This window comes from Astatotilapia calliptera, chromosome 3, assembly GCF_964374335.1.
Source record: "Astatotilapia calliptera chromosome 3, fAstCal68.1, whole genome shotgun sequence".
Lineage (NCBI taxonomy): Eukaryota > Metazoa > Chordata > Actinopteri > Cichliformes > Cichlidae > Astatotilapia > Astatotilapia calliptera.
The window spans coordinates 14,696,765-14,710,573 of record NC_137424.1 but is presented as its reverse complement, the minus strand read 5'-3'; the positions used below and the strand labels follow the sequence as shown (position 1 = coordinate 14,710,573).

The window sequence follows — 13,809 nt, the reverse complement described above, 5'->3', positions numbered from 1 at the left end:
GCTTCCTGTTGGCTTCAGCTGTTTGGAGTTTCCATTTTCTAAACTTCTACATTCTGAACCTTCTTCAGCTCTGAACAGATGATGAAACACTGAATGATTTCAAGCTCACACTTTGTCTAATAAACTTACATCTTTCATTCTTTATACAGATTGGGGGACTGTGGTTTGTCAGAGATCAGCTGTGATTATCTGGCAGCAGCACTGAAGTCCAACCCCTCCCATCTGAGACAGCTGGACCTGAGCTGGAACAACCTGAAGGATCCAGATGTGAAGCAGCTGTCTGATCTTCAGCAGAGTCCAGACTACAGACTGGAGACTCTGGTGTAAGTAGAGTGATGGAGTGAGTGGGTGGTGCTGTCAGCAGTATTGTACTAAACACAGTCAGTATGAAACAAAGATCCAGTGTTTCCTGTAAAGCTGCAGCTTCTCAGTGAAGCTGTGAGAGGAGAATGGTGACAGGCTTCAGGATTGGACACAAACACTTCCTGTTTCTGACCTTTATGGTCACCATGGTAACGGCTGACACGCTCTGATCAAACACTGTCAACAGCCAATCAGCTCTCTGAACAAAGCAGCACGCAGACCAATGACTGCATTCATTTCCAAGTTTAAAGCAGTGAAGAACACAGTCTGTAGGTGAGGAAGAATTTAGTGAGAGCAGATGTTTGGATGGAATTCCTCCAGTTAACAGCTGGAACCGTCCATCTGGATTGTTGGGCTTGTTGTTGGGGTTCCTACAGAGCTCAGAGTGGACACACCAAGGTTCTTCTAATGAATGAAAGTCCAAACTCAAACTAGGAGGGAAAAACATTTTCATCAACTTCAATAAAAATCCAAAGATTAGAAAAAGTGAAGCAACAATGAGTCCTAGTACAGTCCCAGCACTGAAGTCCCTGCTGCTCTTTATACTGGATGTGCTGCATCACTGACTGACAGCTGATGAAGAGTCTCTGGAAACACTCGTTTATCTCCTCTGCTCTTCCTTCTTCTCTCTGCAGCTGATGATGGTAAACAGGACGGTGTGTGTGCTGAGAGAGGAGGAGCTGTGTCCTGATGATCCAGAGAGGTTGAAGCAGCAGCAGCTTGTGTGTAGAGACGCTCTGACTGGGCCATGTTACTGGGAGGTGGAGAGGAGAGCTTCATCCAGCAGTGACTGACAGAGGAATGAGAAGAAGTGCAGATGACTGTCAGTGCTGCAGAGTGAACTGCTCTGAGAACAGCTCCACTGTCAGACACAATGTAGAGTCCAGCATCATCCCTGTGTGTCCCTCTGGATCTGACAGAGGATCATCAGTGTATCTGGACTGCTCTGCTGCTGCTCTGTCCTTCTACAGTCTCTGCACAGTCTCTGTCTGACTCTGGCTTCAGACCCTCCTGGATCAAACTCACCTGGAAAGGCTTTCAAACATCACTCAATAGATTTGAATACAGAATATATTTGATATATACTGTAGATGTACTGTAGAGTTGCAGTTTGTCACTTGTAAATACAGTCTGTGAGCAGCTGTGAGCTGAAAGATCTTTCTAGAAACACGAAATGTTTTCTCTCTTCTGTTGCTTTTTCATATATTTCCACAACATTAATATTGATCCCACCTGTCTCACCTGTTTCATGCTTTTATACATAATAACAGGACACGTGTGATCTGAGCGCTGCTGTGGTTGCTGTGCTGCACGTCTTCATTTAGATAACAGAGACATCTAGTGGTTCAGAGGGAGAACTGCAGGAGGTGGAGCTGTGTTTTAGCGTGGAAAACTTTTTATCTTTTAGGCGCAGATACAAATATGACAAGTATCAGTGTGAGATACAAAAGGTCACATCAGTCAGCAGAGGGAACAGTGATCACACAGCAATGTAAGAATAGAAACATAACAGTGAATCTGGACATGTATACAGATGGAAGCAAACAAACAGGATGTAACACTACATTAAAGCCACAAATGTGAAGAAAACAAACACAAAGGAAAATATATTTGATCTCAGGAATCCAAATCAGATGCTTTAGAGCAGGGGTCGGCAACCCTGGGCACGCGTGTCACAGCTGCCACGTGAAGGGTTAACTGATGGCACGACCATAGCTGGACTGGCCATCGGGCATACTGATGGTGATTTTTCGTTTTTCTGGGCCAATGATGTTTTTTTATTTTTTTGTAACGGTATAAACGATGGAAGGTGGTGGATTGGCCGGATGCTGGTCGATGTGTAGAAATAACTCAGTTGTTTGGTGGTGGCTATGGCGGAGCTTCCACAGAGGCAGCAGGTGGATGAGGGAAAGGGGAGGGAGGAGGAGCAGAGACCCGAGGCGGCCGCCGGTCCGAGTGTTGGCCCCCTTGAACTTTCCCACATTTTGTCACATTACAGCACAAACATGAATCAGTTTTATTGGAATTCCACGTGAAAGACCAACACAAAGTGGAACGGAAATCATACATGATTCCAAACATTTTTTACAATAAATAACTGCAAAGTGGGGTGTGCGTAATTATTCTGTCATGGAAAAACACACTGCCATCAACTGTTTTGTTTTTGTCAAAATCACTGTAATATAATCACTGTACCTTTATATACATGTGACTTATATTAATGCTGCTGCCCTCTTGTGGCTAAAGTGTAATTATGTTCTTGTTATTAGGGAAAACATTTGAGAGTAACATGACAAATGAGTCAGCACTTTGGCTTCAGCTTAAGAAATCCTCATTTTTTATGTCATCAGTTATAGTTGCATGTATTCATTATCATAAGTTAACCTTTAATATTGATGTCTTAAATTGATTTTACTTAAACTAGCAATAATTTTATGGTTGCATTAAATAAATGCATCACTAATGAATGAACTATTTCAGTAATTAATTTAAAAAATCTACATAATCAATTAAAGATATATATTAATAATGAATTATCCATTAATTTCATTTAAAATTTTTCAATATTTGTTTATATACAATTCAAATTAGTTAATTACATATTTAATCAATTATTGGTTTGTTTTCTATTTTAATTATTTTACTGACACATTTAATGAATTATTTAATGATGTATTTATTTAATTCACGTTGCTACTCCTGGCCCTGCATCGCTGTTCATAAATACATTTTATTTGTCAGCTTCACCCATCAAAGTCAGGGGGCGGGGTTAATGCTGATCAAGTCAAAACCATTGCTTTGGTCTGGTGGGCGTTCTTTTAGTGGGCTTTTCTGTCACGGCCTGCGTGGCAGACTATGATGAGGGGAAGGAGGACCCAAATGCCAACACGTTCTCACTCCTGTATGGAGGACCACAAGAGCCACGCGCATCGAAATAAAGAATTCTGTGCTTAAGTAATGAATTATAGAATAAATTCTGCATTTGTAAATTCCATCCATCCATCTTCATCCGCTTATCCGGGGCCGGGTCGCGGGGGCAGCAGCCTAAGCAAAGAGGTCCAGACCTCCCTCTCCCCAGCCACCTCCTCCAGCTTGTCCGGGGGAATACCAAGGCGTTCCCAGGCCAGCCGAGAGATATAATCTCTCCAGCGTGTCCTGGGTCTGCCCCGGGGCCTCCTCCCGGTGGGACATGCCTGGAACACCTCGCCCAGGAGGCGCCCAGGGGGCATCCTTGTCAGATGCCCGAACCACCTCAGCTGGCTCCTTTCGATGTGGAGCAGCAGCTGCTCTACTCTAAGCCCCTCCCGGATGGCCGAACTTCTCACCCTATCTCTAAGGGAGAGGCCAGCCACCCTTCGGAGGAAGCTCATTTCCGCCGCTTGTATCCGCGATCTCGTTCTTTCGGTCACTACCCACAGCTCGTGGCCATAGGTGAGGGTAGGGACGTAGATCGACCGGTAAATTGAGAGCTTCGCTTTTACACTCAGCTCCCTCTTCACCACGACTGACCGGTGCAGCGTCCGCATTACTGCAGCCGCAGCCCCAATCCGTCTGTCGATCTCCAGCTCCCTTCTCCCATCACTCGCGAACAAGACCCCGAGATACTACATTTGTAAATTCATTTTTGAATTCCCATTTAATAAACTGATTTTTGAAATGCTTTTAAAAACTGCATTTCAAAATCCTTTTTCCAATTGCACTTTAATAAACTGCATAAATTGCATGAATGAAGGGATCCTGCAGCGAAACGGAGAGCCCAACCTCTGACTTAGTGCCTGTTTACTCAGTCTGACCACCTGTGAAGTTAACGCGCTAACGTGGCTAACGCTAGCATCACCACACGTAGCCCCGTTATTTTAAGGTCATCTTAGCTCATGAAAGTTTAACGTCGCAGCTGTACGAGCTAGCTACGTGTTTTGTAAGCTGCTGTGCTCTTCACAAATAAAGCTGGAAGCAGCTCAGACTATTAGAACCAGCACTGAGGCCTGTTACATTTATGTTAGAGCAACAGCTGCAGCCTTTAAACTAGCGATTAAAATGCTGACAGTAATCAGAATCAAAAACGGTTTTATTGCCAAATGTTGAGCAGGTTTACAACATTAGGAAATTGCTGCGGTGCTTCAGTGCAAACATACTGTCATATAACACTTAAATAAAAATAAAAATAAGGATTAAAAGTGCTAAGTAGATAGATATATACATGAGTGCAGGTGGTGATCAGGGCCAAACATGGAATGATGCAGTGAACACAGCGTAGGGTCACGTGGTAGTGGTGGGAACAGTCATACGGTTATTGTTCATGTGTCCAACAGCAGAGGGGAAGAAACTGTTCTTATGGCGAGAGGTTCTGGTGCGAATGGACCGGAGCCTCCTGCCTGAGGGGAGCAGGTCAAACAGACTGTGTCCAGGGTGAGAAGGGTCAGCTGTGACTGAGCTGCACGCCCCAGTGTCCTGGAGGCGTACAGGTCCTGCAGAGATGGGAGTCTGCAGCCAATCACCTTCTCAGCAGAGCGCACAACATGCTGCAGTCTCTGTTTGTCCCTGATAGTGGCTCCAGCGTACCACACGGTGATGGAGGAGGTGAGGATGGACTCGATGATTGCAGTGTAGAATTGCATCATCGATCATATAATCCATTGTTTCAAATTAGACCTAAAACTCCCCCTTTTGACACATCTTCATGTGTCAAACAAAACCACAACTAGAAAATTAAAAGAAAAAGGTTCATCAGATCATTTCTCAGAAAACCTCAGCGATTCTCCTCTCGAGTATATTTGCTCCGGGCCTGCAAACCTGTGTTTAAATAATAAAATCAGTTTAATTATCATGTTCGATCTTTTCAGCTCCTGGCTCCACCCAGAGCCTGCATCCCCAGAACGACCTAGAAACAAAACCTGTATATTAGCATCAACTTCACATTTAAACTCAGTTCCCCCCCTGTCCTTCCCTCACTGTGATCCACTCTGTGCTATAAGAAACTAAACTTAAAACACAACAGTTATCAGTCATGTGCTTCATACAAAATGTGCGTATGTTTTAGTTTCACGTTGATCCTCTGAGTGTCATGGTACTTCTTTTAATCTGACTTTATCAAATCGAACCAAAATAGGTTTGCTGTCTTTACTTTGCTCGTTTCCCTCCAGCACCACCTCGTATCACCTGCCCTTTCCCTTGGACCAGTGTTTGTTATTCCATAACTGGATTTGGAATGTGACAAGTCCACCAATCCCCTATATAACTCCTACATTTGGCTTTGGTTCTGTTTTCCTTCTATAAAATGTCGTTGACTTCTACAGTGGCCTGCTTTGGTTAATGGTAACATCAGTAATATCAAACATTTTCTCCCCTTTAGCATTTGGCATTTTCCCAACAATATAATGTGACACCATCATCTAAACCCAGTCAATAAAACAACATTTTCTTAAAGCAAACATCAGCAACCCAAAATTAGCCGCCCAAGGGTGGAGTCTGCAGCTCCACTCTCATGTGAACCTTTCGGTCTCCCTCTCTCTCTCTTGTGCTCCTGCCAAAAGCAAAGCAAAGCATCCACCTTTTTCTTACCGGCGTCGTGAATAGTTTGTCAACATCTACTCATCCTAACGCTGGTCCAGTCTTTGTCACGGCTGCACAGCAGACAAGTGGAGCCTCACGCGCAAAGCATCAGAGTCTCCACCCTCATCAATATGAGCTCATTTATTTGTTCTTTCTTTTGTTTTTAGAAAAAGAGTTCTTTATGATCTTGGACTGGATTGACTCGCTGCAATCCTTTAGACAGGAACTCGCAGGTTCCCACAGGTGACCTTTTCCTCAGCCCATTGTAATCTGGAAAAGCTCACCTTATATTTGCTCTCACAACAATGTTTTACAGCGCTGTTAATTCAATCTTGCAGGCCTGCTTAGAACAAAGAAGGAGGAAAAGAGAGCTGATTATTAGCTCATCAGAGCACAAAACATCATCACCAAAGGGGGCGACACCTGACAGTTTTCTCTAAGTGCACTGTTACAGAAATAATGAGCCGCTCCTCGACATGTCCATGTTTAGTAAAACTCCCTCTATTGAAATAAGAAAACAAGCCAAAGCTAACTGACAGAATGAACCCATCACTAAAACAACAACCCCAAAAATCTTCATCACAGAAAAGTTTTGCTTACTAATCCAACAATATGTTGTGGGAATTAGAACTTTCCGGGTCATAAAGCTTTTGCCCGACTCTTGGCTTAACTAATACTGACATAGTCTGAAATCAGACTTAAAGTCACTCCCTCTGTTCATTTAGGATAAATGTGTCTATATCTGATTTAGGCTAAGTGCCTTTTGTTTAGATGAACTGCTGGACTTCCAGACCAGCAGGTTTAGGGAAGTCTTTATGGGGTCACACTCTGACCCCCCCCACCACACACACACACACGCACGCACACACGCACGCACACACAGGCAAGGTACTCTTTGTTTGTATGTAGACGTCATATGTTAATGAACGTCATATGTATATTCATGTAACCTCAATAAAAGAGCAGTGTTACGGGGGAGCGGACGAGAGCAACTGGGGTGAAGCGAAGGAACGGCGTTTGTCCGGTTCTCTCCCGTGCACGGGAAACATGAAGAACTTTGCCTACTCGTGTCTTGCTTTGCTATGTAATTAAATTGTCCTTAACGTTCCAACGAATAGGTTTATGCTACAAACCTATCACTGAGGTTAACTACACAACCCCTCGCCACCTCCTTATACACAGGAGTGAGTACAAAAGGGTTCGTACGGACGCATCAGCCGGCCGTCCTTCTGCTCGACACTGTTAGCTGAAAGATGATCGGATCATCCTCTGTCCTGTATTTAAGGCTGAGAGTCTTTGTCCAGTCTCTTTTCCACAGCTACTGTCCACAGCACTGATCCACCTGCAGCACAGCCCCACTCAGTTGTTTTATGATTTACTTTGTGCACGTTTCCCTTCCACTGAGCTTACAAAACCTCTGACAGGAGAAGTCAGGCATGTGTTTCCCCCACCTCCCCTTTTAGGCAGTAATAAAATAGAAAACAAACAATCAAACAGGCTAAAGCTAGAGCACAAGCAAAGACAGCACCGGTGACTAAGTTCTCCATACTGGACGTACGCTACCACGTGGGCTCAAACAGCAGCACATCAGCTCAGTTTACATACTGTTGACATCTTCATCAGAGGATCAGCAGGGAGCGCTGCTGAGCTGCAGTCGTCTCCACCAGAGTGACGGAGCAGGAATCACAAACAGCACAAACCCACCGTGTTGTTTCCACCCTGTTCAGGAGATCTGAGCCCCCATCCCTTTTTTTCATGTTGCAGCTCTGCACTGCAGGCCCTGAACGCCTCCCGGTTACCCTCAGTGTGCTTAGAGTTTAATTTACAACCGACGCTCACAGATCATCTGCAGGCAGGTGAACGAACCCTTAATGTGAGGATAATAGCAGAGCTGAACTGAGGTCAGAAATAGTCAGGAACGGTGTCGACACAGTGAAGTCAGCTGTTTGGGAATTTGTCTGATTATCAGTTTGGGGGGGTCGGTGTTAAATAACAAAGGCGGTGTAGGATGGAGAGTGGAGGAGGGAGGGAGCAGTGATGATATGAAGTCAGAATACACATGTGGCAGACATAAGGGGGTCAGACAGGAGCAGCATCAGTCTCTGCTCTGTTTTGTTAATAACGTAGAAAAATAATTTTGTACAATCAAGCTACATCGACGGACGCTTTACCTCACGTACCCTAAAATGAAAAAGTAGTGACAGTAAGATGGAGGCTGCACATGACACCATGACTGAGTTCACAGCTGTTGCTTTGATTCTAACGTTTAAGACTTTTGGCATCGACTCCGTTTTAATAAATGAGTGCTGGGAGGCGTCGTTTGACTTCAGGAGCTCCTGCGCTGCTCCTGCGCTGCTCCTGCGATGCTCCTGTGATGCTCCTGCGATGCTCCTGCGATGCTCCTGCGATGCTCCTGCGATGCTCCTGCGATGCTCCTGCGATGCTCTTACTCTGCGGGAGAAAACCAAAAACCAAAAGTAGCAAACATGGAGCGATATGACTCGTTTAGATTTTGGGAAACGTGCATCGACAGGTACAGTGTCCTTTTCCCCGCGTCTTTAAAAATAATTCATGCATAGATCCCCCACTGAGAAAACCCTTTTATATACTTTCTCCTTTGTACACATTTTATATAGAACTATATATAATATCATTTCTCTATATCTATATTTTCAGAAAAATTCTTTCCACACAATAAAAAACAACAATTAAACAAATGCTTCAAACAAAACAACAAAAAGAGAGAAGATGGAAGAAAGAAAATCACGACTGAGGCCAGTTTGGCACTTTGTCATGAGAACATGACAGAACTCTGTTAGTTGACGGTAAATAGCGAAACTCTATTTTTCTTTCGTTTTTCTTCTCCCTCGATGAGAAATGAAACACAGCAGTACTTACTTGGCACCTAAAAATGCTGGTCGAATGAAAGATATCAGTGTTTTCATAGTTATATGTTTAGTGTACGCCTCCCGCCTCCAAACTGCTCAGCAGATCGGGAATTTTTAGAGAAGAGCAGGAGGGAGGCGTGTCAAATGAGAGGAAGAGAGCAGTAATAAAACACGGATGTAGAAAAGAGAAGCATAATGTGCACATAACACACAGGAGATGGAAAAAGAGATGACGCCAGCGTAAAAAAGAGAAAACAGCGAGGAGCGAGAGAGCATTCGTCCCTTTGACAAATGTTGGAGGTCTTGAGCCTGGAAACAGCAGACCGTCTTTGAAAACAGTATCTTTGAAAGATCTGAGTCACCCACCCCAAACTGCTCATCTGCTGCTGGACACTTCAGTTGCACCTCCACATGCCACCAGTGGAGGGAGCTGCCAAGTTTCACAGCACATGACGCAGCAGGTGTAGTTGCTTTTGGAGAAAGAAGAGAATAAGAGGACAGAACGAAGGCCCACGTCTAGAGGCCTCCCTTCCAGAGCGGTAGCAGAGCCAGTGTTCCTGGTCCCTAGGTGGCGCTGTGTCGGGCCTGTCCCTACTATACCCTGGTGGTGGAGTGGGGGTGGGGCAGGGTGTTGTTGTGGCCGGTGGAGGGGAATGTGTTGAAGGCGTGAAGAGGCTGCATGCTGGTGATGGTGCTGGGGATCACGGTGATGGTGTATGGCGTCATCAGCGGCACGTTGTCGGGGGCGCGGCGCAGCGCCAGGGTGTAGTCGGGAGGGCAGGCGGGCCGCAGGATGTCGTGGGGTCGCAGGGGCTCCATGTCGTGGTGAGCGTCGTGCTCCCAGTCCTTCATCTGCAGGGACATGATCTCCTCCTCCTGCCTGTGAGCCAGGTCGTTGGCGGGGCCGCCCCGCTGAGGGGACAGCCGGTGCCGGCGCATCTCGTGCCCCTTGTCACGCTTGTAGTAAAGGGCAGCGAAGGCCAGGATGTTGAGGAAGAAGAGCGACGCTCCAACTGCAACTGTCACGCTCAGTTCGGTGGAGTAGTCGCGGGTGTGTCTGGGAAAGAGGTCCTGGGGCGGGCGCTCTGAGCCCTCGGGCTCAGGATCTGATGGGAAGGTAGGGTAAGGATGACGAGTGGTTCGAGGAACGTTGTTTCTGGGCCTCATGGTGCCGGGGTCACGGCCTGCGGGGGAGCGCGTAGTGGTAGGAAAGAGCACGTCGTGCAGGCTGTGAAGATGAGGGACTAATTCCAGCCAAAAGGCCACTTTGTTAGCTCTGTAGTTGTCTCTGACACGAGGTTTCAAACCGATGTGAAGGTACTGCTTGTCCTTCCAGTTGAACTTGGTCCAGATGACCTCCTCGAAGCGGTTGGGCTTGGTATGAATGAACTTGGTGTCCTGAGGGACGGGCAGGTTGGGGTCCCTGGTGGAGCATAAAGGTTAAACGTTTCAGTTCAAAGTTATATTCAGTCTCCATTATAAGTAACATGTGGCATCAATACACTGAATACAGACAGGAGGCCCATTCTCTGTGCAACCTTTAAACTATCTAAGACCAACCGGCTGCTCTGGGATCTGGATGCTTTTGGTGAACCAGTATGTTCAATTCTTCAAAGCCACACGGGAATTAAACTAGCAACCTAGATTCAAGTATTCAAGATGACTAGAAGGCTGTCAGAGAACATACAGTAACGTGTACAGTTTACACTACTGTGACATGAGGCCTACCCAGTCTTTGCGAAGTTAGTCCAGTAAGTCATGACCACAGCGCTCAGCATCACATCGTTCTTGGAGAAGTTGCACGGGAGCAGGTCCGTGGCACCGATCATCGGTACGCCGAACACGTAAGGTATCTCGTCTCCGTGCGCGGCGTCGGCACTCGGGCCGCGTCTCGGTTTGGCAGTGGTGGTAGAACGTGTAAAAGTAAACTGGGGACTGAAACTCAGCATGGAGTTTGGCAGTGGCCACAGCTGGTGCCACCCACTGGTGGTCCGTAAACAGGGCCAACAGAGTCTTCCGCCGCATGTCGCCGTTGTCCCTGTCCGCCCAGTCTGTGTACATGAACTTAATGGTCTCCCTCAGGATGTCTTTGCCTGGTGAAGAAGCACAGGAGGGGACAAAAGGAGGGGGAAGAAAGATAAAAGTGAAAACTGCTAAGAGTAAAGTAACAGCAGTGCAAGACATTTTTTAAGAGATCGGTCTGATCAACAGATATGAAACCAAAGCAAATGTTGGTGAGATGAACCAAGAGCCAGGAAGCGAGTGAGAAATCTAGACAGGAAAAAAAACTCTTTCAGATAACAGAAGGAGTGACAGGCAGCAGAGAGGAAGCATGACTGCATTATCCAAACATGTCTGTACTGTGACTGTGGTCCGGCTGTGAGGGGTTCGCAGGCCGATCTGTCAGAAACACCGACACTGAGATTGGGAGCCGACTACCTGGGGGATGATAGCATTACTGCCCACAGAGCCTCAAAGGTTAAGGCGCAGACACGCCGTGATGTGGATGAGTGGCTCTCTTTAGCACGCTTGTCTTGTTTGATGCACTTCACTGGGCTCACATGTTACTGATTCCATTCTTTACTCGCATGTTTTAAACGCTTAAAGCACTTTCACAGCTTTTTATATTCTTTTGAAAATTCATGTGAACTCAAGCTGTCAGAATTGTAATGTAAGCTTTGATAATTGTCCACATTTGTCATTTTGACGATTATCCGTTTATTTTAAAGAATACAGCAAACAGAAAAAAACGAACAAATCAACAAACGCGGCTCCTAATGAGACAAAACCTGATGATGCTGCAAAATGCAGTTAAGTGAGAGGAGGCTGTAAAATGGAATAACTGAAAAAGTGGCAGTGTACAGAGGTGGCGTCCTCACCCTCTGGGTAGCCGTAGAGGTTGTCAACAAAGCTGGAGATGGTGTAGTCGAACGCCGCAGCTGAGATGCCGTCGTTGTCCTCACTGTCGTCCACAAACTTCAGCCCCTCTCCCTGGTTCACTCCTATCAAGATGTCATAGTTTAGGAGCTCCCCCTGGTGGAGCAAATAAGGAAGAACATGCTGAGTGCTGGAACAGAGCCTGTGTGCATCACAAGTCTACAACAGGAAGTGCAGCTGAAGCACAGCTTTGTGAATTGGCAGCATTTCATTTCCCAGTAAACAAAATAAAGATTAGCTGTTGCCATGAAATTCCTACTATAAACTGTAAATACTGCAATATATGCAGGGTTCATACACATTTTTAGGGTCAAATTCAAGCACTTTTTAAGCACATTCAAGGTCAATTTTCAAGCTTTTCCAGCACATTACCAAAAAAGAAGCATGTTTCACTTTGCATCACCTCAGTAAGACCTTGTAAAAATTTAAACAAATCATCTGAGGTCGATTTAAATGTCTTTTGTTCCCCTTTTGTTAAAAGAGCAGCACACAAAAATACAGAAAAAGGAAACGGTTGCCTTACATGCATATAGTGTACAAACTCAAAAAACACATTCCTCTTAAAAATGCGCAAATGTGAACAAATCAACTTGTTAGAGATCTTCATCTCCACTGTAAATAAACAACAAGCCAGAGAACAAGAAAACTGCACCAAACACCACAAACACCAACAAATTAATGTCTTCTCATCAGACATTGAAGCTTCTTTCCTGTGTGACATAAAAAATAAGAGACAGATGTTTGTTTGTTTTTTTAACTAGTTAAGCACCCACGCTCAGTCATCCACCCATTCACGCACACATTCACACACTGGTGATGTAGCTACAGCCACCCTGGGGCGCCACCAGGCCCTCTGACCACCACCAGTAGGCAACGGGTGAAGTGTCTTGCCGGGTGAAGTGTCTTGCCCGAGACTGTCCAAGCCGGGGCTCGATTACAAGGCGAACTCCTAACTCTTGAGCCACGATCGCCCAGTGGGGACATGGGGACATTTCAATTTCCAGCAGGAAGCTCCCCCTTTTTGTTAAACCCTTTAGATCAGGGGTCGGCAACCTGCGGCTCTTTAGTCCTTATAGTGCGGCTCCGCGTGGTTTGTGAAAATAAATTAGCTGAAGTGTATTTTATTTATGTTAGTTCTTTTTTTAACTTGTAGTTCTAAATTGGAAGATTATTGTGATTTTGCAATATACAAATAAAATTATATTTTCTTATTTTTTCATCGCTCAAAATAAGCGTCACACTCGCGGAAGCCGGTGTACCCGGCGAAACGCCGTGCATTTATCGAGCCTTTCAACCCCAGATAGGCCAATTATGGCTCTTTGGCTCTTTGGGTCTTAAAGGTTGCTGACCCCTGCTTTAGATGAACAGAGTTTTTTAATTAAATACATAATCTTTAATAAATGTTCTCTTTTATAAAAAGTAGGATAATTAAAAAAACTTTTATTATACCTCTATTGAGTAGAAAAAAAACTCGTGTTTTCTGTCGTCTGTTATATAATATTAGTGATGTTTGTGACAATTAATTTCTTAATCGGCTGGACTAACCAATAGTCCACAACCAGGAAACACTGAAATTTTAAGTTAAGTTTGAAAACAGTTTAAAAAAAAAATACCCCATTCCAAAATGTCTTGTGACAATCTCATTGGCTTAGGGAGTGATGATGTCATAGATCTTAAGAATCTTAAGTCCTTTGATGTTTTTCCTTAAGTAGGGGTGAGAAACAGCAAGTTTTAGTTCGTTTCAGCAGCATCTGTGTTTGCAGCCTACAAAACGTTCACCACAAGCTCTTCAAAGTCATCGTATAGAAACTCCAACATGTTTCCAAGAAAAAAACAACCAATTCAAAAAGATTACGCCGCCTCTCCTTCCTGGCGTGGCCGGCCAATTTCCCCAAATGGCTCCTCATCCTTCCAAAGGGCGTTAGAGGAGAGTAGGAAGGAAAACTACCTTCTCCAGAAAAAAATGCAACAAATTGAAGAAGACAAACTTCAACTGGAGGACAAGTGTAGACGAATGGAAGCCCAAAATAAAGAGCTGGAAGAAAGACAACAGCGCCAGCCGGACATA

General features: G+C 45.1%; 1 protein-coding gene and 1 pseudogene across 2 annotated transcripts in view; one reads left to right on the top strand and one right to left on the bottom strand.

Moving 5' to 3' along the window:
- The window catches only part of LOC113017662 (protein NLRC3-like), a 97,468-nt gene that overhangs the window by 19,920 nt on the left and 63,739 nt on the right, over positions 1 to 13,809 (top strand). The window lies entirely within an intron of this gene.
- On the bottom strand, positions 8,881 to 13,559 carry LOC145426151 (neuroligin-2-like; annotated as a pseudogene). Its single transcript, XR_013906889.1, has 4 exons — positions 13,521 to 13,559; positions 11,684 to 11,900; positions 10,533 to 10,897; positions 8,881 to 10,227 (listed from the first exon to the last, which is right to left on the bottom strand). The product of XR_013906889.1 is annotated as a neuroligin-2-like (transcript).